Source organism: Cheilinus undulatus, linkage group 7, assembly GCF_018320785.1.
Source record: "Cheilinus undulatus linkage group 7, ASM1832078v1, whole genome shotgun sequence".
Taxonomy (NCBI): Eukaryota; Metazoa; Chordata; class Actinopteri; order Labriformes; family Labridae; genus Cheilinus; species Cheilinus undulatus.
Window position 1 is genome coordinate 12,764,140 of NC_054871.1, and position 25,914 is coordinate 12,790,053.

Here is a 25,914-nt window from a genome sequence, read left to right on the forward strand (position 1 = left end):
AGAAGGAGAAAGCTTTTCATTTAGCAAATTTACAAGAATTTTTTTTTTTTTAAATACCAAATAATTGTTACAGTTATACGTTCTTTTTTGGTTGTAGTTTCTGAAGTCATTATTTTTCCTGATTGATTAGCCTTTATTTCAGTTTTACTGTATAACATGCAGGGGTAGAAAGTAATTTATTACATTTACTCAAATTACTGTAATTGAGTAACTTTTCGTGTACTCGTGCTATTTGAGTAGTTTTTTAGATCACTTATTTTACTTATACTGAAGTACATTTTAGGTGAAGTATTGTACATATTTACATTTCAAAAAGCATCAGGTGCTGAGTAAAAAAGATTGCACAATAGAAGCCAAAAGGAGGAGGTCCAATCTCTTTGTTAACAACATGGAAGTTGAAACTATAGTTTGGTTTTGATTATACATGACAGTCAGTAGCACATCATGAGAGCTTGATTCCACATTTCACCCCAAAGCAGCTGTTGTATTTTACTTTGTTTTAAGTCACACCTTATAAAAATCAACCTGGTTGGAGATGAATTTTCTCCAGTTGTTATTACACATTAAGGACTGGTAATATTTCACCCATAAAAGCCACTCAGGTATCAAAAGTAGCTACTCAGTACTTTGAGTAAACTTTGAAAAATCTACCTTTTACTTTTACTTGAGTATATTCAGTATAGAATTATACTTTTATGTCTGCTTTAGTAAATTTAACCGAGCAATTTTACTTTTTACACCTCTGATAACATAGCTGTTACTGTGGAAAACTGGAAATTTGCCGTTGCAACACTTCACTAACTTTGAGAAGCGATGGATTGGCAAAATTCCATGTCTGTCATCAGGCAGATCAATCTTGCAAAGCTTCAAGCTGAGGCGTTTGTTCCTGGTCAAAGTATGAATGGACCGATCAGTGTCACTTGAAGAGAACAAGGTGTTATTCACAGGCATGGTTTAATTTTTCTGTAAACAGTGGTGGCCAGTGAAGAGATTAGCACCAATGCAGCTATAGCGGCTATTAAAGATAATGATGTTTTCTTTTGTTTTTGTGTCTGCCCAGGATAATTTTATGAAGACACCCCAAAAGCATTCACGAAGAAGACTTCCCCTGACTGTTTAGCCGAAGAACAAACTGAAACGATCATGTTTAGCAGAGCGTGGTACCCCTAAGGCCTTGCAGGGGCCCAGTGGGCGGGGTTACAAGGAGGCAGAGATGAACCTGAACAACGATAGGCCGTCACCTGGGGATATAAGCTCCACCCAATAGTGATCTTCAGGGTGACTGACAGCTGGACCAACGAGTTATACATCTGCACCTGAATCCTCATTGGCCACAGCACAGGTAGGAAACGCGGGTGTCGGGGGCGGTTGGGTGGCTATTTTATGCTCTGACTCAAACTTATTATGACCACTGCTGGTTGGCTAACTGTTCAAAACAGCAAATATTGACGTTATTATTAAGGTAAATGATAGGCAGAGTATCCTTCCTCTGTTCATGTGCAGTTGGATCCTACCTTAAGAATTAAGAGATAGCTAGGCTAACATTTCTTTATTTTTTTAGCTAGCAAGCTATGCTAACATTTATTTATTTTTTAGCGATGAGACTGGTGATTTGTGCTTTTAGGCACATCAGTTTGTGGCTGAAAGTCCCTTTTAAAATTGTTCTTAAGATAGCCTTACCTGTGTTGAGTTATAGCTGCTGGATAGATTTGGTCAAAGAAAGCTTGCCTAGGGTATTAAAACAAAAAAAAAAGTGTTAGAAATAAGCACAAAATAAGTGTTTGTTTGGCCAAACTGTTGGCCAAAATTACTTGCTGTTTTTCACTGCCTATCTTCAAAGTTTAAAGTTAAGCCCCCCAGTTTTCTGTCTGTGACTGTAGTTTTTAGTGCCCTTACATAGGCTACATACACAAAACACATTCAGGTTCAACACAATCAAGATTCAGGAGAAGCACTGATAGTCTCCAAAGAACTATGGGATTTACAATGAGGAAAACAGTGTTCCTTTGTGATCCTAAATTTTCCATAGGTGTAAATTTGAGTGCGACTTGTCGTCTGTCTCTGTATGTCAGCCCTGTGATTGGCTGGCGATGTCCTCAGAATGTACCATATCTCTAACCTTATGAAAACAGGGTTGTCACTCTGTGATTTAACTGGATCACCAAGCTCCTGTTTTTCTCTGTGGTTCCTGTGATCAGGTCACACTGTGAAAATGAGCAGCACTTGCACACAGGTCTCCTCAGGTGACCATGGAACTGCAGCTGGGACAGCAGTCACAGCTGGCAGATTGGGTTTGTTTGACAACTTAGTTACAGGAGAAACTTTTAAACACATACCAGAGTGAACCAGTCAAAGTCAGAGAAACAGTGAAAACAGTGAGTTAATGCTGAATTAAACGCATCAACTGTTGAGGTTCAAAGGTAATTATAATCCCCAGGAAGCTTGTGTAATGTGGTACAGAATTGTACGCTTAAAGGCACAGTATGCAGAATTGAACAACATGTGAAAATTAATTTTAAAATGACCTAATATACTTGACTACTTAAAATATCTTTCAACACTTTTTAAATCAAGAGAAAATTTTATTTTTTGTTTTTGTTGCAGGACATGTCTTGTTGGTTAAGACATGTCTGTTTTTGCTGTAGAAACACTAGTAGATACAGCAAAGACTGCTACAGAGAGGGCAAGACCTGCCACTGGAAGCTGCTGTTCTGTTGCTGTATCTCATTCATGTATTGTGCTGCTTACTTGTGATTGACCGTGATTATTCTCTGCTATCAGCTGCTCTTTCAGTTGCCAAAGCTCCCAACATAAAGCATAACTCCATCGCCACCTGTTGAGCCCCTTGATAGTGCGGTTCTGAAGGACATTTTCATGTTGGGTGGAGACTTGCTGCTCCATTTTCAATCCATGGATGAATTTCAGTTAATGGGGAAGAAAAGCCGATAAAAGTGGACTTCCTTTAAGGGTCCCAGAATGGACAGTTTTTATGTGAATACTGCCATTTCTTCGGTTTCTTGGAGTGTAATATTAAGATATATGTTTATGGACATACTGCATCTGTTGCTGCAGTGTCTGTCTTGCCTCAGCCATGATGGCAAAGGGGTCACACTACTCATGGATGCCAGTGCTAAAGAAAAACTCTAGTCCACAGATTTCCCACAATCATCTGTGTAATGCACATTTTGCACAACCAAGTTAAAAAAGCTCAAACTATCAGTGTTAGATACCTGCAGATCATTTTGTGAAGCATAAAACAGCATATTCCACAGCAACATCTCATTTTCAACAGAATCACTGAATGAGCTAATAGTAGTACATGCTGGTGTTACGGTGCAGCCTGCTGAATATGTCCAAGCCGAAAAGTGACAGACTTCTTGGCTCTGCCCTCTGTCATTGCTTACTGGCTTTTCTTTTAATTTGAGGCTCTTTTCAATAGAAACTGCACTCTACACAATGTATTAACTTATCTGTAAATCAGTGTTTTTGTTTCAGGGATCAGCTTCACATATTAAAAGTTATTTGAAAGTGACAACACCATCAAGCATTACAATGCAAATATTCCCAGAATATTTTGTGAGTGGCTTGTGGCCCAAAGCTGGAAGGCGTTGTCACTTTTACAGCAAGTTTTATTATTTATTAGATAAACCATGCAGAGTGCAGTTTCTATTTAAAATTAATCCTCAATTCAAACAAGAAAGTAAGCAACTGAAGTGGAGCATGACAGTACATCACTATAGAACATGGATGGATTCACTGGGGCTGTACCAATATGGTTTCAAACCTTGATTCTCAATTGGTGGGTCAGAACCCAAAAGATGTCTGTCAGGGAAAAAAAGGAATGTTAAAAAGCCTTTATATACTTTTATTTTGAAGGAAACATATCCATTTCTTTATTTCATTCATCTTTTGTTTTATGTCAAGGCCATATTACACCCTTTTTCATTATAAACACTTGGTTATGATTGACAAAATTTAGAAATTTAGGTTGAGATTCATCTCTAAGGAGGTGGTGGTGGGTCCGGCCACTAAACCACTTGAGAACCAGTGGTTTAAAACAGTACCCTGTTTACAGGTGACTTTCAACCAAATGAGATGTTGACAGGAAGAGTGCCTGTATACCTCTTTCTGTGGTTGAACAAAACTAAAAACTAAACTTAATGTTTGATTCTGTTGTCTTGTCTTTTGCTGCTTGATTATTTGCTTGTTTCATTGCTTTTTGTCTGCTTGTTGTCTGTTTAGCTGTTATAGGGTCTTTTGATTTCTTTGGTATGTAATGTCTTTAAACTTTAGTACAGTCTTTGAGTTTTGAAAATCACTTTATAAATAAAATGTATTATTATTATTATTATTATTATTATTATTATTATTATTAAAATAGGATTCACGTGGACAGCTAGGTAGTTGTTGAGGCTTTTGTATGCTTTCAGAGCACTGCTCAAACAATAAACCTCTTTCAATACGGTCTTCATAAGTTTCTCTGTTAGTGCCCCTGAGGTGACTCACTTCATTTAACAGAGTCACTGACATTTGTGTTTAGTAGGCTTATGCTGTTACTTTGATTTCTGTCACTTTTATGGCTCAAAAATTCACTCTAAACGTGGTTATCAACTAAAATGCTCTGTAGTCTAATGCCAACACGGGTGCTTCTACTATTTGCTGTCGTGAATGAAGTATCTACATGTGGTCAATGCATCAGTGTCATTAAAGGAAAGCACAAGGAGTTAATCCTTCTGGAGTTTAGATAACTTTAAAATAATTCTTCAATTATTTCTTGTGAACAAGTCACCAAGTTAGAAGTGCATGAAGGGTTCATTTAATGAGGACCATGAGAATACAAGGTGTATGTTACTTTGTTTTCTTGTTGGGATTAGTTCTCACTCTATAGTGTTGCAAACAGTAGTGTTGTTTAAGGATAAGAAGGAACTTGGTTTTTTGTTCCTGCTGCAGTTATACAATGATCCCACAGAGGCTGGCAACATTTTAGGGGAGAAGCTTTAATAAAAAATGATGAAGTGACTTCAAAACATTGAAAAAGCCTTTCACATCTGACACTCATCATAGGAGTTATCCAACCAGCTATTAAACTTAAAAAGATGGGCTTATTTTATTGCAAAAGGAGTTCTTTTTCAACATTAAGACACATCTTCAGAACAGTTTCTGTGAAATGACAAATGTCATTGTGATGATGAGGATGACAGCAGGATTGTTTCTTTCTGATGAGGATGTTGGCACTCAACCAGACACTGTAGTGAGGGGATGTCTCTCTTGTGGATTGACTTTCTCATTAAGTCCCAAATATCTGCTCTGGGAATATTGTTTATTGCCCTCTAAATTCATAGGCTGAGATGAGTCTGTCAGCCGTTAGATCTCTGACTGATGAAAGCTTATTTCCCGTTGTGCCTCTTCCTCAGCCTTCAGTGAAATCTAATGGGTCCCTTTGAAAGTGTTTTTAACCCTTTCCCATTTTGAATGTGTAAAAACCCCGGAGTATGGAGTACATTTCTTAAGCTTGTTTGGCTACCAACATGAGGTGAAAAACAGAGTAACCATTTTCGTTTGATGCATGACAGCATATATGAGTATATGTTGTGTAGGTGTACATGGGGCAGTCTCATTGTATTTTTTGCCCTCTCCTCATCCTCTTCCTCTCTCCTTCTCTCTCTCGGTCTACTGTTACCATGGAAACCTACTCATCCCTGTCCGCTGACTCAGGAAAAGGAGGGTGTAGTTAAACTGGGGTTGTACTATCAGTATCACTAGATGGCATCTCAAACCCATCTACAAAAACAGCATCTATCTGCTTGTAGCAGTTTGAAGACATCAACTCACAAGCAACTACCAAGTGAAACAGAATCTATTTTCAAGGAGAAAACCTTCTCTTTGAGCATCTTTTTATATATATTTCATTTTGCTCTGCAGCTTCAGTGTGGTTATTCCAAGTACAGTTGTATCTAAGCGTTACCATGATTGGTGAGTTGTTCTCAACCTCTTCTTGAAAAATCCCAAGATGAAAGATGACCTTCCAGGGAAACTGCTTCAGAGGTGACTTTACACTTTTATATGGTCATCCAATCAAGCCATCTCTAAAGTTTAAAAGCTGCATTTCTTTGCAACATAAAGTTTTGATAAAGTTCCTTTGACCTCATGGCTTGGTCTTTACTCTGCATTGTCAGCTGTGAGGCCTCCTATACAGAGGTGTGCCTTTCCAAATCATGTCCAATTAGATTAAATTTACCACAGGGGAACTCCAATGAAGGTGTAGAATCATCTCAGCAATGATCAAGAGAAATGGGAGGCATCTGAGCTAAATTTCAAGTATTATTGTAAAAGTTTTGAATTTAAAAAAAAAACAAAAATCAACTGCTAAAGGGAAGCCATCAGAGCCCTCCTGTGCTCATAAAGCATGAGTATCATGCAAAATGTGACCTGTAAGTTTGGTTACACCTAACCAAAGCTGATGCAGTCTAATAAAACAACAACAGCTCTTTTGTTGCAGAGTTCACTTGATTCAACTGTTTGGTTATTTTTGAGGCTGAACGCTGTGCTGTTGAGTATTTCTAACAGATAATTAATCATTTTTACAGCCAATTTGTAGTAAGAAAGTATAAAAGAATGCTTCTTTTTGCTTATCTAACCACAAAAATATTCATTAGTGTAAAATTCCATCACCCCTTAGGGTCTATGTTTTCCTCACAGGCGACTCAATGGGGAACTCAGCAGCATGACTGAGCTGTAATTAACACAACACAGAGGGTAGAGCATACTCTTGATGGCAATATTCACATGTACCATAGCTTTAAAAATCAATTAAGGGAAATTTTTTATTTCTTGATATGAGAATCAGTATATTGGATGTGGAACGTTATTTGCAATATTTCTGATTTGTATTTTTTGGGCAGAGTGCTTCTTTAAATAGTCCTTTTGTGAGTGACATTTGCTGTAATACCTCCTTTGTTTTTGCATTTTTTTTCCTCCCTAGACGACAAACAGAGGACATTCAATCCATAGTAATTGAAACAATTGCAAATGAAGCCCATGGGACAGAATCTTCAGTCTGAGCTGAAGTGAACACAGTTAATGGCTTTCGTGAACAACTCCTGTGTGAGTCACTCCTGGGGCCACATTGCAGGAACATCCGAATGAGAAAATCCTATCTTAATCCCACTTAAAAAAGCAATTTAGTGTTTTTTTCTAAGACAGAAGGAGTGTCGCTGAATGCAATGTCTATTGTCAATCAAGCTGTAATGAAACAATCTGTAAACCGACCTTGGTCTGCTGCAGGGCCCCAGTACCGTGACCGTATATCATGACTAAACTTTAAATCTGTGCTTCACATGGATCAGGTAAAATACAACAAATATATTTCATCAACTAAATAAAGAACTGATGAATGAATACTGGATTGCATGGTAGCAGATATTCCCCTAATTCACATCATCAGCTTTCACAGTTTTTTTTTAGACATTTTAAAGTCATGCTTTTCTCTAACTTCTTAAATTGCTACACACACTTTATTTTAAATCTGGTGTTTGTTACTCTTCACTTAGGTACCCTTTTGACCACTATAGCAAATGTATGCATCAAATTGCTGTTGTAGTCAAAGATGTATGTTATATTTCAAACTTCAGCACAAGAGGCATAGTTATGAAAAGTGTCAATGGAAAAGACCAGAGCATACCTTTTTAAGCTGACACACCAGACAGATTTCACATCCATCTTGGCAAAATCCCCAAAGAAAATGTTTGGGAAGGGCAGAACCTTTAAATAAAAACCATCATCTTGAAGCTTGCAAGATTAAGCCGCCTGATGACACACATTGAATCTAGTCAATCCATCGTCTTTTCAAGATCAACCCTTACACTGTGATGTGACAAATGTGAGCAACATAATCAGCTTGATTACTCTGATTCCTGCTGTAGTATCCTGACAGCATGTGAGGGATGCATCACACCCCCCATCACCCACTTCCTGTTTTCCTCACTATTACTTAGGTTGAGATGGAACAAGAAAGAGGTAGATGACAAGGCATCAGAAGTTACGGACAGGAATATTTCCTTGATTTTCTTTCTTTTTCCTCTCTCAAAGTGGAGACAGTTGTGCATTAATGATATCCATATCTGGGTTTTAAAGGTTATGTTCTTACTTGTGTCAGTACGGTGGCACTTACTTACACTTACTTGTGTAAGTATGTAGCTCAGAGATGTCAAAGGCATGTAAGTGCAATACTTGCTTTTCCATATTTAGAATAAAAGCAGTAGATGTCACACCATTTTCAAAGGCGGTCTAAAACTCCCCTTGAAAACAGTATGTCCCACTGGCACACTCGGCCTGTTTTGGGGGAAAAAAAGCTCTAAATTGTCTACCTGTGTGACAGAGGTTGTGCGGGACTTTTTTGTTGTCCATCATTTGACGGAAAGGGTCGTACACATTCTGTCATACCATTTTACAATCTGTCATTATAATTTTCTCTTTAATATCTGTGATATAATATAATTCAGTATGACTTTATTTGTAGTGTTCAATTTATGAAGCACCCTTTCCCAGCTTTTATTCAAAGAACAATCTCTGAGGTTCTGCATTTTAAATGGCATTGAGAGAAAGATTAACCCAGCAGCACAGTGTTTACTTGTCGTCATTTTTTACGCAGCGACGATGGAGCAACAATCCCTGTCTTCAAACAAGCAACTATGAACTGCGCCATTTAAGATATCAAATACAGTTGTAGTTTGACAACCATAGCTGACAACAAGTTGTTAAAAGGCTGCACTGTGGAGCCGTGTGCATTCACGCACTCAGATCTTGCACACTGAGTAAGGTGCATTTGTATTTGCCTTGACTGCAAAAATTTGCAGAATGTGGCTAAAGGTCTATGCATCTGTCTCTGTGTGTGCGCTAAAATGCAGGCTCATCCTTATTCCAATCCGTCAAGATGATAGCCTTCAAAAATTCTATGTCATCCTTCAAAAAAATTCCTTCAGTGATAATAAAGGATAATATTTGGTTAACACGACCGCCGCTGTGTGACAGTTTTGTTGTATTTATCAAAGTCCACAACAAGCAGTTTCTGTAGCTCTTTTTGAGGTGTCAGTATCCAGCGTTGAGGGTTTGCACTCGTGATAGCTGTAATAAAGTTTAGGAGTCCTCAGTCTGTGGTGGTTGCTGTGAGCTACAGACTCATGGCCCCTGAGCCACTCTACCCACCTCTGGGTAATATAAGAGTCTTTCCAGTCAAACCCCGCTTTCCAAGGTGTATTCACTTAACAGTGCAGGATTATGACATGATGATAAAGATAACCTGTTAAAAGGTAGCATCAACCCTTATGTACCCCAGCATGCTGCAGAAGGTGAAGAGGCAACTTGCAAAACCAAATGAATAAGGGCAAATTTTAAAAGTGTGCCATGATCAGTTGCAACAGAGCTACACCTGCCACCGGCCACCTGCCATTTCTTCCGTTTGAGCCTTAATTTCAAATCTGTGCTGGCTGTTGGCAGATACTCAACTATTTTAAGTTAATATCGAATTTAACAATGTAGATTTAAGCTATTTAAAAAATATATAGTCCTGCATCATCTCGCATTTTACCTATCTTTGTTCAATCTGAAGATGAGGATTTTCCCCATTTGTTGCACTGAATTAAAATGCTACCGTGATTTTTTTTTTTTTTTAAGAAAAGGGGAATAAATTATTATAGAGTGAATGTACTCCAATCCTTTAGATTTCATATTTTATCAGTTTTTTATGTCATCACATAATGTGTTTGCGGAGGGAGATTATGGGAGACGAGCTGATCGTCACGTCCAGCTTTAAGACTGATGGACTGTGTTTTGCGGAGGGCATGACGTGACAGGCCAGTATTTCTTTCTTGTGTTACCGAAGCCGTCATTCTTAACGACACTACACGGGACAGGTCCTTACAAATAATACGACTGTGATTATGGTTGCATGAGTAGAGACTAGCGGTAGCTTCAACGGGCTTGTTTGTTGACGTTAGCCGTTAGCTGTAGTGCTAATGCAATGATGCCTAACTAGTAGATTCGTTGTGTTGTCTCAGTATTTTACTCTGGCGTGGCATATCTTGCAAACGACTGTCTAACTCCTGTCTAAGTTTGTGCTGTCGTAGGTACAAGCATCCGGCTCACGCAGACCAGAAGTCTCGTGTGATTTCGTTGTCTCAAGAGAGAAGAGGCAAGAGTCAACTGCCAGCTAGCGATGCTTGCTGCCAACTAGCGGTCAGGGGGTGAAATTACACCACAAACTACCGCACCAACAAAATGAAGAATTAGCTAATTAATTAAATATCGATACTGCATTTTAAAATATCGATACAATATCACGCCAGGAAGTATCGCGATATTTCAGTGTATCGATTTTTTGTCCCACCCCTATCAAATATGAACAGAAAACCCTTGTTTACCTCCTGATTACAATAGCATTTATACAAAACAATGTACTTAGAACCTGTGTATCACTAAAGTAACCAAGACGCCCATGACCAGTTGCCATATTTAGATATTATGCAGTAAGTACTGGAACTATTTGAAATTTATTGACTAGTTACTTCATGCAACACTTGAACCCAATATGATATTCCTGTTATTGTCCCTTGCCATTAGGAGGAATAGCCCCGAACTAAAACATGACAATGATGCTGCTATGAAACACTTGGTGGATCCCAACAAGGGAATTCAATGCAACATGTAATATGAGCATTGTATGCTGTCTCTGTTCTGTACCTTGATTCAATGCACTAAAACATTATATACAGAAAACACTAGGGATGCGTGATATTGGATTTTTGCTGATATCCGATATGCCGATATTTTAAAACTCATTTTGGCCGATACCGATATTTAATTACATTTTTTCGACTGTAAAAAACACCAATTCCATCCTGTAATACAATTTTTTTAAAAATCTTGATAGGCTTTTTTATTTTTAGAAACTGACAAAACATTTGATTTTTATCAGAAATGAAGGATGTATTTATTTTTAAATACAGCCATACACTAATGAAAAACTTAGAGTGTAAAAAGAAAGAGCTTATAAATTTAGATTGATTCTCCTTATTGCTCAGCCAGTTTGCAGGATGGCTCCCTGACATACTTCTGACAAAGTAACAACAACAACAAAGAGACAGATTCTTAAATACAAAAAAAAACTAGCTATACTTCAGAGCTTAAATATGATTTGAAATTTTTGAGACTCAAGATGAAAAACAGAAATAAAAGTTCAGCTGAAGTATTTCTGATTCTGCTTTAAACAGCACCAACTAACTAAGCAACCAAGTTTAATGGGCATTTCACTGTAAACAGCTCTGTAACAACCCAGTGACACCCACATCTCCAGTGCTGGAGACAGGACACCTTTGAGTGTGCACGGTAGACTTGGCACACAGAAGTCCGTCATTGCTTTTGCCATGTTTCGCACACTTTAACTTAGCACGACATGCACGTTCTTTTTTCTCTATTTTCCATATCCGAAACATGTTATCAAAAGCGACTGCTACTGTGGCTGCTGAGTGAGCACTCCTGTGAGTGCAGGGCAGACTATTTAAGAGTAAAATCCTCATACCCACTGAGGCAGTGAAGCTCAACATGCTAACAGGATGGACACTTGATGTCCATATATCCGGGAGAAGCTAATATGTTTACCTTTAACGAGGAGCTTCTCTACGTGACTGGAAACAAAGTTTTGTAGTTCAGGTAAGGCTATAAGCGCCTGCTAGGTGGTTCAGCTCCTTACTTTTGGGTGGTCCCTACTGTATTTTTTAGCTGTGTCGAATAACTTAAGTAGAGGCTGCTGACAAGTTTTCCCTAGCATAAGGTTGTGTCATTTTTTTATCTGAAGAAAGTCCTTGTAGTCATCAGGGTGATGATTTTTAGATGCAAAATTAAACTGGTGGTGTTAAAGACGTGTTGCCAAACTCCTCCACGCATCACATGTACTTTACAAGTGATGTAAACAGCTACTTTGCTGTTGTGTTCCCACACCTAAAACTTATCCCACACAGACGACATATTAAGTGTGTTGTTGGTGCACGTCTGGCATCATCGCATGTTTTTAATTATAACGTCACATCATCGGCCAGGCGTGAATTTTATTATTTGCCCATACCAATTATTAACTTTTTAAGCTATTATCGACCGATACTGATATACTGCCGACTGCCAATATTGTGCATCCCTAGAAAACACTATAATGCTTTAATGTGTCAGATGGCCATGTTGGAGGTGGTTAGAGGTTGTACTTGATTAAGACAATGCATTGACAGTACATAATCGTTATTGTGTTCTGACTTTGCCTGTAGATACACCAGACTGTATTTATTTTGGTTTACATTGTAATGACATTGATGTCAGTGATTTCTAAGCACTTTAAAAAGGGAGTTTCTGTATATCTGCTTGTGTACAGTCATATAGAAAATTGAGGATGCAGCCTGATGCATTGTGATATTGCATCAAATCAAATCGATGTCAGGATAATTGTAATCATGATTGGCTGGAGTTATGAGACCGGGATGTAAAGGCCTAAGAGTTAGATAAAGCTTTTGCTTTCACATTTCAACTTGGATCATGTGGTTATGGGCTAACCTAAAGGATAAGATTAGTCACAGTGACATATTGTTTATTTACAGTGGCACTGGAAGGACTAAACACATATAAGAAGAGGGGTGAGAGTCTGATGAAAGGCTTTTCCCTCTACTGGAGAAGCATATAGCAAAGTTCATTCAGGAGAATGGATCAGAGGTGTAAAAAAGTCTATTAAATTGAGAGAGATAAGCAAAGGCAGTGAGGGACAGAGCTGGGAAATCCCTCCTTGGCTAGAATGCAGGAGAATTGTTCCATTTGGAAAGAACACCTTTTCAAATCCAACTGCTTTATTGGCAAAAATATGTTTTGGAGTCTTCCCAAATTAATTTTTGAGGGTTTTATGAGTCAGTGTTAAAGTGGAGTCCTGAATTGGAACCAAAAAATATCCAAATTGCCAAATTTAAGAGGCATACTTCAATTTTTAAAATGATCTTTACCAGAATAAACATTTGGTTTAATTGTTTCTTTCATGATCCTGAACAAAAGCTGAAACTATGATGATAGGATATGTTCACGTTGCTAGTTTGTTCCCTTGTGGGCCCATCCAGCTGTTAGGCACTTAAATTCAGCAGGATGACCTTGAACACAATATTTATTGCTGCCAGTATTTCCAGGATATTGTGATTCCATCTCTGCATAGCCTCTGCTGCTGACCTTGTGAAACCATTTGGGGGCTAGTATTTGAGAGGAAAAACTCTTGGTTCAATTCTGTGGATTTTTTTGTATTAGTTTGTGGGGTCAGAAATGAAAAAGCAGCAGAATTCACACTGGCCAGATGGAGTTTTTGTCCAGTATCATATTCTTACTACCAGGAATGACAGACTAACAAAAGGTGTGGTCTAGTTTAAGCTAATTCTTTGAGAAATTAACAGAAACAATGGTGCAAACAAACATGAATAATCTCGTAGATGTCCATACAGACAAATGAAAAAAGTTTTCTTACAGCTTTATGTGTAAATTTATCATGTTTTCTACATGTGAATGTCATGTACATCTAAAACCCTGTTCCACATGTGCAAACACATATGTTCCCTGTATATTACATGTGATCACCTTGTTTTGACAAATGGAATTCATGTAAGTTTTCTTCAAGAGGGCCCTTTTATTAACAATTTCATGAATAGGAAATGGGATCCTCTGGAGTGTGGTATGTAAGAGACGTGCTGCTCTACGGATCACCCTGATGATTCTGATCTGTCCTACCCTGCAGCGGTCGGGCTCTTCCACATTAATCCAAGCGAATAAGGATAAGGGCTTTGCATACAGTGATGGGGATTTCCTCTACATTTATCTCACAGAGGGTACAACTCACAGATATAAAGAAATCCCTTTCTGATGACCTCCCCAATGAAATTTTACAGAAACACCTCCAACACACAGCAGTTAAAACAGCATGTGAGCAGAGCAGCAGTCTCAGTCCTCTCTGTCTACAAAGGAAGCTTTTAGGCACAGCATTAATGAGTGTGGATCAGTCATTTTTGGTACTAATCAGGGTCATTCAATCATTCAGCCATCTCCCACTGTTTTAAGGCTTTACTTTAAAGCTGGAGATATTCTTACTTTTTGCATTTGCATGCATATGATAGCTGTTCTAGTCTCCTGCATCATATTTGGAGAGTCAGCTGTGCAGGTGCTTAAAAGAATTACAACTACACAGCTGCAAGTTGCAGTACCCAGATGAACAGTAGGGGCAGCTTCAGGGACAACAATGGCAGAAAGTTTCGTATCATCTGTACAGTGTTTCACTGCCATTGCGAAAGCTATCTGCAAAAACTATCAATCTATCTGGCTGCAGATACGGTCAATATTAGAAGTTAACATGGATACATGCAGACTAAATAGAACTAAGTCTAGGACTGCTGAGTTCACACAGAGAAAGTCGGGGCTTTCTGAAGGCATTCACAGATGCATCAGTTCATTATCTATTTATCAGTAGCAGTTTTATTTGGTGTATAGCATCAATTTAATGCTTACATCTAGAACACCTAACTGCAGAGGACTTTTGAATGCTTATAAAAAAAAAAACGCCCTGACAGTCCTTCTTCTGTGTATCTAAGGTGGAATTCCCCCTGACATCCCTGTATGCGCCATGAGCTGGGCCATCTCTGTGCGCAATTTTGGATGCCTTTTAGTGTTGCTCCTCGACTAGCAAGTGGTACTCTCATGATAGAGGACAGCCTGTGTTCAGATTAGGATTATGTGTTCTGTTATAAAGAGATTTTTACCATCTGATGGGAGCTGGAGGTAAAAACGCTCACAGTATTTATAAACATTGTCCTGTTGCAAGTAATCAAGACCACAATTTCTCTCTCAGATGATGTAAAATGAAACTGTATGTAAATAAATCCAGTTGATATTAATATCGCATTACATTGTGATAATATTTATCAGTTGGGAGATTAACCCCAGCACACACACTTGGTCTGAGTGTGTGGCAGAGGGTGAGACAGTTTGGTATCTCCTTCCATCTCTTTGAAAAAATCCTGCAGTCTATAGTAGCATCTCTCCCTTTGGTGAGCAGAAGTAATGTAGCAGCTTTATGGAGTAGCGCCTTTTTTATGTTTGCATGATATTGACGTTTTGACAATATCCAATGTGCAGATAAATAAAATAATTTTAGCCAATGCTGACTGACACCAATATTTGAATGTAGTTTCGACCCAAAACGCCAATCCTTAAAACACACTGTAGAACTTGAGGATTGATGATGAATTAAGAAAAATACTTCAGCCAACATAGGTCTGTTGGTCCTAAAACTCTGCTAACTTGTTTGTTTGTATGGCTGGTATTTACAGCTGATAAAGGCAGATTTTGTAGCCAAAAATCAGTTGAAACTATTGCTGGAAATGTTTATATCTGCTGATACCGATCATGAACTTTTTAACCCTTTAAAGCCTGATACCTCAAATAAAAGCTATATTTTGGAACTGAGATGTTTATTTAGCCTTCTTGCGAATTTCTACAAAAATAAAAATTGCCATAAAATTTCACATACGTTTTTGTCTCAATAACATTTGATGCGTCAAGCATTTCGGGCAATTGACAATTCTCTGGAGATCATTTTATTTTTATCATTTGTCAGATTGTATACAAAATGTTTTTAAGGAAGTTATTGATCATGTTGATAAGACACAGGTCTCATAAAATTGCATATCAATTATGATACAATTGGTTTTAAAGAGTTAAGCTAAAATCTGCAGATACCAATATTATGCTGATGATATTGTGCAACCCTAGATGTTACTCTCTACTGGGAAAAAAAAAAAAAAAAAAGATCAGTGTTCTGCATTTAACCTATTTATTGCATTATGATACTAATCTCTTCCTTTTTTTTTATTCCACATTGTTAATAATAGATGGGTAAAAATTTGTTTTTGAAATACTCTGATTTGTAAATATTTAGAATGAGTACTGTTCAGAATTTTCCCACGTTTTCCCCAAAACATCTTGCAGGCCTAATGAGACCTGCTGGAGGGCCAGATGTGGCCTATGGGCTGCAAATTTGACATCCCTGTTTTAAAGTCTACAGCTGTGACATGCAGTTAAGTGGGCTTTGCACAAAAACACATAAGAATATCAGAGAGTTGCTTCAAAATTTACTTTGTGAGTGCACTTCGAGGCTCGAAATGTTTCAGTTTGCATCAGCAGACAAGTTGTAACACAATTTTTTTTATTTTAGAGGTTTCAGTTTTGATCATGTATTTTTCACTTTTCTTTCACTTTTGCCACTCTTGGTCTGTAATGGTTTGTAAGATGATTGTTTCTTGGTATCTGAGCATTTAGACTAAAGTCAGTCTTTTGGTCCTTGGTCCGCCTAGTCTTATTATACTCTTGTGAGGCCTGGACACTGACGGATGGCCAAAAGTGCTAGATGGACTCCCTTGCGATGACGTCTCATCAGCACATTTTGGATATCGCTGGCAAGACCATGTGTCCGATGCTGACCAGCTCAGGCGAGAGGGGTGGGATGGGTTCGCTACTGGATATAAGAGCCACAGCTGCGCTTCTACAGGCACCTGGCACATTTTCCTGGGCATGATCCAGTGAACCTGAATACTGGGTGCTTAGGGCCTGGTGGGCTGGACCAGACATCAGGGGCGGAGGCATGCTTCATGGAGGGATGTTGCATGGGCCCGGCACAGACCTGAATGATGGCCATCAAGGAGTATTACAGGACCAAGGTTGATGCGAGTGCCAAAGTGTGTACCAGCATTACTCCCATACCTGAGCTGGTTCTCTCAACAAGGTTGTCGTTTCGGGCCACAGCAGCATAGATGTGTGAATGTTCAGATTTCTAAAATCTGGATGGAAGTGTATCTATTCATCGTCATCTATCATTTCCTTTCTGCTGTCTGTCTCCTCTTCCTCTCCTCAGGTATCCTTTCCTCTTCAGTGGCTGCAGGAATGGTTGCCATAGCAACAGAGAGCCTACAGTGAAGTGAAGTGAGGGAAAGAGGGAAAAAAAAATAAAGAGGGGACAGAATAAAGGAGAGAAAGGCAAACTTTAGGTTGAAAGTTGCAGTTCACATCCATCTCTGCCTCAAAGCATCAGTCTTCCTCACTACATCTTGTTTTTTTTTTTCTTTTCTAAAATGATTTCCTAGAGCTCCTCCTGCAGCTTTCATCTGTTCCTCCTGTTGGTCCCTCCAGCTTTATCTCTAATCCTTCATCCATCCCTCTGTGTCCTGGAGTTAGGGGCCAATTACACCTTCTGGCTCTTTGAAAACATGCTTTATGATACAGACAAACAAATTTCTCCTCTGTCTGTGTGGGTTTGTGTGTTCTACATGCACCAAGACTCCTCCTCCTGTGTAAACAGGGAGGGATGGCATCTTGCTTGAGGTAGAAACTGCTTGTTAGATGCATTATTTACTTGTTGGGGATGTTGTGAGTTGATTTAAGGCAGAGAATCAAAGTGACACAGTGGGTCTCCTGACTGGGAGGCTGTGTCATTATAATTTGGCTTCTACTCTTTACTTTTTATCCTTCAAATCAAAGGTACATAAATAAAGTTCTCCACTCTCTCCTCTGAAGTCTGGAAATAGTTGAGAAGTTGAAAAAGTCATGGATGTTCAAAATGCTGGAATGGAAATGATGAAATGTTTATGTCCTCGTGTGGTGTGGGCTATGTGCTGGAGACAGAGTGAGAAAGTGTGCTCTGTTTTAATCTCATTCATATATTCATCAGCAGACAGAAGTGCTGACGCAAGTGAGAGGGAAAGGGAGGCATAGAAGTGAGAGGAAGAAAGTGTGAGAAAACGTGTGAGCAGGACAAAGAAACATCCATCCAGAGTGCTAATGGTTGTATTTGATGTAGACATAAAATATGAAACACCTAAACATTAGTCAGTGGAGAGATTTGAAAGAAGGGAGACACATGGAAGTGTTAACTGAGGTAATCATAGATAATTTTCTTCTTTTTTTCTTTACAGAATTCTATTTTTGTTTAATGTCTTTGTTCAAAATTTATTTAGGATGAAAGGCCAATTACATCCTCAAATACACACCTGAAAAAGCATTCTTTACACACTCTTGCTGTCTATAAAAGCATTTCATTTGATGACATCACAATTGTCCTACTTTTCAGTGTTTGACAATGTGAAAGAGATATAAAAGGAACAGGAACTCTGAAATGACAGAAATAAACAAAAATATTTGACATGATGATAAAGATAGGAAGATGTAGGAAAGATTACAAGTAGAGTCACAGAGGAAGAATGACATGACAAACTATTGACCTCTGACCACATCAGTCCTTACCCATAATTCATCAGGAGCATGTTCATACTGTGGACAGCTGACTGAGTCTCAGAGCTGACCTGATGTGACATACATCTGTTTTTTTAACAGCTGTAAAGGCCTGTTAGAGCTGTAATAACAAAACAGTTACACGCTGGGTAGTTAGCAGACATTTTCATCTCATTTCAAACCTTTATTCTCGAAAGGACATTGAGGTGTCCCTCATTTCCAATGTCGTCAAGATTAAAAGCACATTAGGACAAGCGAGACAGAACAACATTCAAATACCATCAGTTAAAACCTAGTAGAAATCAATCATAGCAATAACAATTGGAAACGAAATGACTAGAAACCAAGGTCCTAAACTCTGCGAAAGAGGGGAGGATTTCAATGTTTAGAGTTTGTTGGAGGGTGTTCTATGAGCCAAGTTCAGTGCAACCGCAAGGGCATGACGTGATGTTCACGCAAGTGAGTGTGTTTGTGTGTGGATGTGTGTAGGTAGGATGGAATTTTTGTTCACATGTGCTTAGAATTAATTAAAGCAGGGTTTCAGAGAAAAATTAAGCTTTCATGGATTTAACTACTGAGTCTATGGCACTTTATATCACATTTTTTTGCATTTTTCAAAAGATTTAATTGATTTTATTATATTAATTTTTTGTTTGTTTGTTTATTTTAACCCTGGTAGTCCCTACAGTGATTCCCCTACCGTTCATTCGAGGTAGTGGCCTGCCACGTGACCTTCCTGGTCAATCCAAATGATTTAAACAGATTTATTCAATGTTCATAATTTGCTTGTTTTTTATTTCAACAGAGCATGAGCTTCTGTTTCTTGTTAGTTGTCTGAAACAATGTCTCTGCTCACATTTTCAGGGGGCAAGTTTTTTAAATCTTTTGTTTTTAACAGAATCATATTTACAACCACAAAGCCCTTTTTGGCTGACTGCCGAGGTCAGCCCTACACATGGGTCTTCATGTGGCTGACTGAGTGACTGACCGCTGGGTAACTGAGGCCTTGTCCACACGGAGACAAAAACAATATATTGCTGTTTCGTTTTGAAAGTTTTCCGTAAACACGGGATCGTTTCAGGAAATATCTGCGTAAGCACGGAATCACTATAAACGACTGAAAACACTGTAGTCTATATGCCAAGCCTGTGAGTGGCGCTGTAACGCTGCCATGGAAATGCACCAAAAGAGAGAAGATTACAGAAAACTCCCCCAAACTTTCTCCTGGTTGCTCTTCTGGTTTTTATCCGTGGTGGATTTAAGGACATCTGGTGTATGCTGTTCTCAGTGATGGTAAAGAAGCATCAAATTTTGCTGTAAAAGCCATAATAAGCTAACCTGACATGCCAGATGGATTTGTTTTACACATCCATCTGGGAAAGCTTCAATAGGAAACGTTTAAGAAAAGGCAGAGGCTTTGAAAAAAACTCGGAGTGTGATTGGGTGAACGTTCTGTCTGTCACATCTCTACGGGCCAGTCAGAGCAACAAAACACATGACATAGCCGCCATCAAGCTGTGCGTGCGCAGCTACTGAGGAATAATGCAAAACTTTTGTTGTTTTTGAAAAATAAACAACCCACTGCTGTTCTTTGTTCTTCTTTTAACAAAGAAATGTCATCAACTTCTGATAAAACCGGCGCTTTAGCAGCATCCACACTAATCTCTTCCTCCATAACTGCACCAGCTCTTGTTGCTGCTTGTTTACGTCATGACTCTGCTGCGCCTGAAAGTACTGCCGCGCGTTGCTGATTGGTCCAGTCACTTTCTAACCAGACCCAAACGGTTCAGATGGGAGTTTTGCAAGACAGATTCCCAGTGAAAAACAAGGAAATGGGCGTATCCATCTGCTTTGCAAGGTTAATAATAAGCTCAGTAGCCTCTGCAGCACAAACACAGCCCTTTAATCCGCCATTGTTGTTTTGGTTTTACACGTGCATGCGGCTTAAGTGGGCTATGCTTTGTATGATGTAATCATTTCAAGAAAGATGCAGTTGGCTGTCCATACGGAGACTTAACAGTAAGCGTTTACAGATTTGTTAACTCAAAAGGTAGCGTTTATGGCCTCCCAAAACGCCGTACTCATAGCCTATTGTCATGGCTGCCTCCACTACGTTGATTACCTTGAATGTAGCTTTAGCATAGCATCAGTTTTTACTAGAACTGGACCACGTTTATATTTGAAATTAAGAATAAAAACAACACAAATAGCTCTTCATGATGTGAAAATGTTTTGGCTCTTCTGCTGACCTGCTTCAGCATGAGTTTGTGATAGTTATGGGGGAAAGGGTTAATTGTTGTGTGAGTGGTTGTATACAAAGAGCAATGAATCCATTGGCTGTTGCTGTGGTAGCTGTTAGCCCAGATATAGCTTTATGTAAGCGGCAATTTAATCTTAACTGGACCACATTTTTTTTTAAACCAAGAGTAAAGAGCCACACCAAAAGCTTGTCTTGGCAAAAAGAATGTTTATGCATGTCTCCTGGTGCTTTGGCATCAGTTTTACTCACAGAGAAGCTCGGCCAGCTGTGCAGCAAGAGCTTTGTGGAATGGGTTTCCATTGCAGAGCAGCTGCATGCAAGCCCCACATCGTGAAGTCCAATGCCAATTGTTGGATTAGGTGGTGTGGAAACCATAGACCGTAGAAAGAATTGGACAAAGCCTGTGTGACGTCAGCAGTCTGCTTACAATAGGCAGACTCAAACTCCTTTTGAAGCCAATTTGCCGCGGCTTCCATATTGAAATCGCTGTCTCAACCGAACTTTGGATCAACCTAACTAGGGGTGCACCGATCGATCGGCCAAGATCGGTATCGGCCTCGATTTTCTTAATTTTGGGAGATTGGTGATCAGTCAATCCTTGTAAAATAAGATCAGTGGATAAGATCGGTTTCATATGCCTCTACCTACTAAAATGTGAAAAATGAAAGACTAAAGGTTAACTTTTATTACTTTTATTACTAATATTATTTAGTAGTTTGGACAGCAATGCTTTAAACTTTTCATTTATATTTGAGAGAACTACCTCATGTGCAGTTAAAACAACAAGTTTGTATTGTTTCACGGGTATTGTTCAATGTTATTCAATAAAATAGGATTGGAACATTGAAGGTGTATGCTGTCAGTTATAAAAAAATCGGTATCGGCCAAAATCGGAATCGGATGGTCAGGCTTTTTAAAGATCGGTGATCGATGATCGGCCAGAAAATTGCAATCGGTGCACCCCTAAACCTAACCTCCCACCCACTTGGCTCAACTTCCTGTCAGCTAGTTAGCTAGCATTCTGGTTGACAGAAACGTAGCTTCTGCCTGTTGAGCTATCTGTCAATCAAATGAGACGCGCCAATCAGTGCACAGTGAGGTTTTTCTTAAACATAATCTAAATGATTGTGGTACAAAATAATTCCATAATTAGTCCATAATTGATGTAGGACAGTGTAGGTTTTCTGTTGATATGGGCCATCCCTCATCTGTTTTATTGGACCAAAACTGAATGTGGCATCAATACCATACTTAGTATGAAAGAATGGACTTAAAAAAGCTGTTTTTGTTTCGTTGGGTACTTGGAGCATGCAAGTGGAAAGAAAGTGTTAACACATCGTGTTGAAATGATCACCTTTTTATACTTTATACTTTTATCAACAGAGGGTATGCGTGTGAAATCAAAGGCAGCACGAGTCAGAGCAGTTCCAGCAGCTCAGTGGCAGAAAGGATGAACTGGTGACAGAAATCAGCAGGTAGTAAACAGTAAGCGGTGTTATTTCAGCTGAAAAGAGCTATCTTTTTAATATCTACATCTGGATGATGTTCACTGTGGCCAGTCCAGATCCTCAGCTGATGGAATATTTTTATAATGTTTTTAACCGCAAGGGTAAGCTAATGAAGAATAATGATGAAGTTATTATAGTAGATACAACAAGCATTCAGATAGTGATGAATGTTAGCTTAGCCTCACTCCATTCTCCTTCCCCCAAGGCATCTATGTTAACAGATTTTGTTTAATAGCTGTATAAATAGTCCTCTGAAGTCCAATTAGTTGTCAAGTCTATAAATATTTTACACACATTATAAAAGCAGCCATTGTAAACTAGTATGACCTCTATTTGGTTAAATACTTAGGTTATTTCTCTGACAGTTTCATGTGGTAAACATATTACTGTAACAGTTATACAACAAAATATGAAAGTTGAGAGCTATGCCGTGTGATTTTGTCACATTAGAAATAAAATAAAGGCGTTACTGGTGTGAAAATTGAACTAGATAAAGAACGACCGACATGGTAGGCTTTTGATCTTGTTTTGAAAGAGGCTACTCACCAAATTTTTGCAAACACATTTAACAACCACAGAGTAATCATTTTAAAGATTAGCTAAAGTAAGAAGAAGTAATCAAAACACTGAAATACAGAGAAGCCACTGATCTAAAGCCATGTGTTACAAAACTTTTCAACGTTAATTCAGTTTAGCATCCATCAGTGATGAACCTCACTGATGTTTGCCTTCAGGCTCTGCTTTGTGTACTTAACCACGCATGACCACATATCAATGTCAAGGGTCCACTGTGTCTTTAGGAAATGATACAAATCTCTGTCCAGTCAATATGTCCCTAGTTTAAATGGATATTAGTCAGTTTTCTCCTATTTTCATCTGTCCCCCATAGAGCAGACAGCTGTTTTGACACTCATCCCCACTGAGCAGTCGTGTCGTGAGCTGAAAGTGACGTGAATGCATACCCTCTAGAGTGTGCATCTCCTAAAAGCCGCCATTCTTCGTTAATTGTGGGCACAAAATACTTTTTAGTACTGCAGCCAAATACTTAGATGTTTTGTATCATGGAAAATCTGCAGCTTGTTTATCTGTTTGTGCATAAATCCAGAGTGACTTATTAAAAATCCCACATCGTCTCTATGGACACTGTTCCTCCAGTAAGTGCAGCAGCTGTAATGCTGAAAACTGTTGTCTTAATCCTTAATAATCCTAAATACAAGAACCAAGATGCTCCGCTTTACTGCACTCCAGTTACCTAGCAACACTCATTCACAAAATGCCATATAAGGCATAATGCAGTACAGAGCCTGAATGTACTTTCTGATTCAGAGAGAGAGAGGACATTAAAGAGCGTAAATAACAAACCAGAGAAAATCCAGCGATGTTCTCCTCTTTTATGCGATGTTTGAGGTCTTAAAAAGAAACATAACAGGTTTGTAGTTTCCCCCTGGGGTTTTACCTCTGATGACCGGAGAATTGTCAGGATTTAACTTAACAAAGATCCACACAAGCTGGCTCTTCTTATGCATCCAAACACTGTCTCCTACCTTCCATGTAATCCCCGTGTGTTCCCTCAGTCGGTCGTTCAGCGGGCCAAACCAGCTCGCTGGCCAATTAGTCATCTCAGTGGGAGCAGACTAAAACTTGGTCTCAGCCCACACCTAATACCTAACAGATCTAAAGGCTCACAGTGCAGACAGTAATGGGCAGCGTGCACAAAACAGCTTTATAAACTGCAGCTTTTTTGGCCTTTTTAGAAATAAATAAATAAATACAACAGTGATTCATGAAACTGTGTTTCTATAGCAACCGTGGATATTTCATACTGGCATGAAGAAGACTGTGGGACAAATCTACCTACTTTTCTACTCCTGTCTTTTCTCCAGGACTACATTAAATATACAGTATATATATATATATATATATATATGCAGCATTAGGAGACATTTCATTATACAGATACTAATGGAGCCAACTGGTTGCTTTCTGTTGACACTTAGCTTCTGGGAGCAACAGCCAACTTTTCAGGACGTCTTGTGTGACCAGCTATTGATAAAAATAGTGCAACGTCACTTCCTGTTCTCTAAAGTGACCATACTAACCTGACACGCCACACTGACTGTTTTATAAATCCACTGCATGGGATATATTTCACATTCGTCTGTGAAACCTCCCTTATAAAGCGTCTGGCACTTTTTGTAAGTTCTTGATAGGTGAAATGATTCTGTCTGTTACATTCATAACAGGCCAATCAGAGCGAAAAGACAAGCGGAGGTAGTAGGCAGGTGCATAGCTCCGGTATTAAGCTGTCGATACTCGCGCTATTAAGCTCGGCAGACACGCGCTGACAGTATAAAGCTACATCCAAGCTAATTGCTACACCAGAGGTAGGCCAGAGCCATTGAGAGAGAGAGGTGTGTCGTTGAGGGGTCCGGAAGCTAGAGGGTCACGTGGTTCGTGTAGCAGCCGAATAGTTCCAAACAAAGCTTAGCGGGCCATTTAAATGAACTGCTTAGCCGCAATTTCTGGTAACTACTTGCCAATATTTTCCGTTTCTTACATTCATTTATAGATATAGATATATTCCAAAGTGACACATATTCTATGCGCATGTGTAGGAACATTATTATAACGATTATGCTTTTAAAATTGCTGAAATGTCCTCTGAAAAGGAAGAATGTGGACAGTAAACTAGCCGGCTTTACTTACGTTATTGACGAGCAAACATTGCTTGACACAGTAACTTTACTAAATTCCCTTGTTTTTGTAACGCTGGTGATTTTGAAAATGACTGACTTGTTTTGTTTTAACATTTCAGATGAAGACAGAAGAAGCCTGTGTGATACTCCTGAGTAGGAATAACATGTTCAGATGTTTCAAGGACAATGTCTATGTTGTAACTTAGCTTTATTAACTTAAAGCATGTAAAATATCTAAGTGATCAATCTGTAGTCCATACAAAATAGCTGTTGCAAGATATTCCAAGCTGCAATATGCTGTTGTGGAGGGGGAAAAAAAATCAGAATCGTATCCATCTACTGTAAAAATGTGAAAGTGACAGGTGGTGACTGAAAAAATTAGGGAGGACAGAAGGAAAACCAACCCACGGTGTCATGTTATTTTATACTAGTTGACTACTTATCCATACTTTCATACTTTCTAATAAGCAAAAATTAAGCAATAAAACAATGGCTTACACAGTTTCTTAAAAACATTTTATTCTATCCTGTTGTTTCCAGATTAACCATACAGGCCTAATGCAAAAGAGTATTCATCAAAGATGTGAGATATAACAAGAAGCAGACCAGTGTTCAACGCCTGTGTAGGCACCCAGTACTTCACAGTGGGAATTTTACATGACACCCTCTGATTTAATAAGGAAAAACAAAAACCATGAAAATCTGGAATTATTAGTAACAAGGAAAGTGTTTAACTCAGTTTACATATTGGAAGACTATCTTCATAGCTGCTGTGAAGCCTCTTGTTGCATCCAGTCTTCCAGGAGCAAGAAAGAAGTAAAGGCTGGCTGTCTTCTTTGGATCTTGCAAGGTCAGAAGATTGTATTTTGAGTTCTGTGTAGGTCCTCCAGGGCAATATCTCCTGTGTGCAGGCTGAAACCTCTAGAGGATGAACACTGATGAGCTGCAAAAGACAACACATTTAAGCTAGTGTTAGACCACTACTACATCTTATGCCAAATAATAGCTAAACAAGGTATCACATCATCTTACATAACATTATACCTAACATTAAAACAAACTTCCAAAGGCAGTTATTATCAACATCATCCATTTACCTCTTCTGAGG

The 25,914-nt window shown here is 38.8% G+C and overlaps 1 protein-coding gene across 9 annotated transcripts in view; it reads left to right on the forward strand.

Moving 5' to 3' along the window:
• Window positions 1-1,297: 1,297 nt before the first annotated feature.
• The window catches only part of lrrc7 (leucine rich repeat containing 7), a 179,724-nt gene continuing 155,107 nt past the window's right edge, over window positions 1,298-25,914 (forward strand). For all 9 annotated transcript variants that reach the window (XM_041790407.1, XM_041790411.1, XM_041790409.1 and 6 more), the window contains exon 1: window positions 1,298-1,342. The gene's annotated coding sequence lies outside the window, so the exon portion shown is untranslated. The remainder of the gene's footprint in view (window positions 1,343-25,914) is intronic.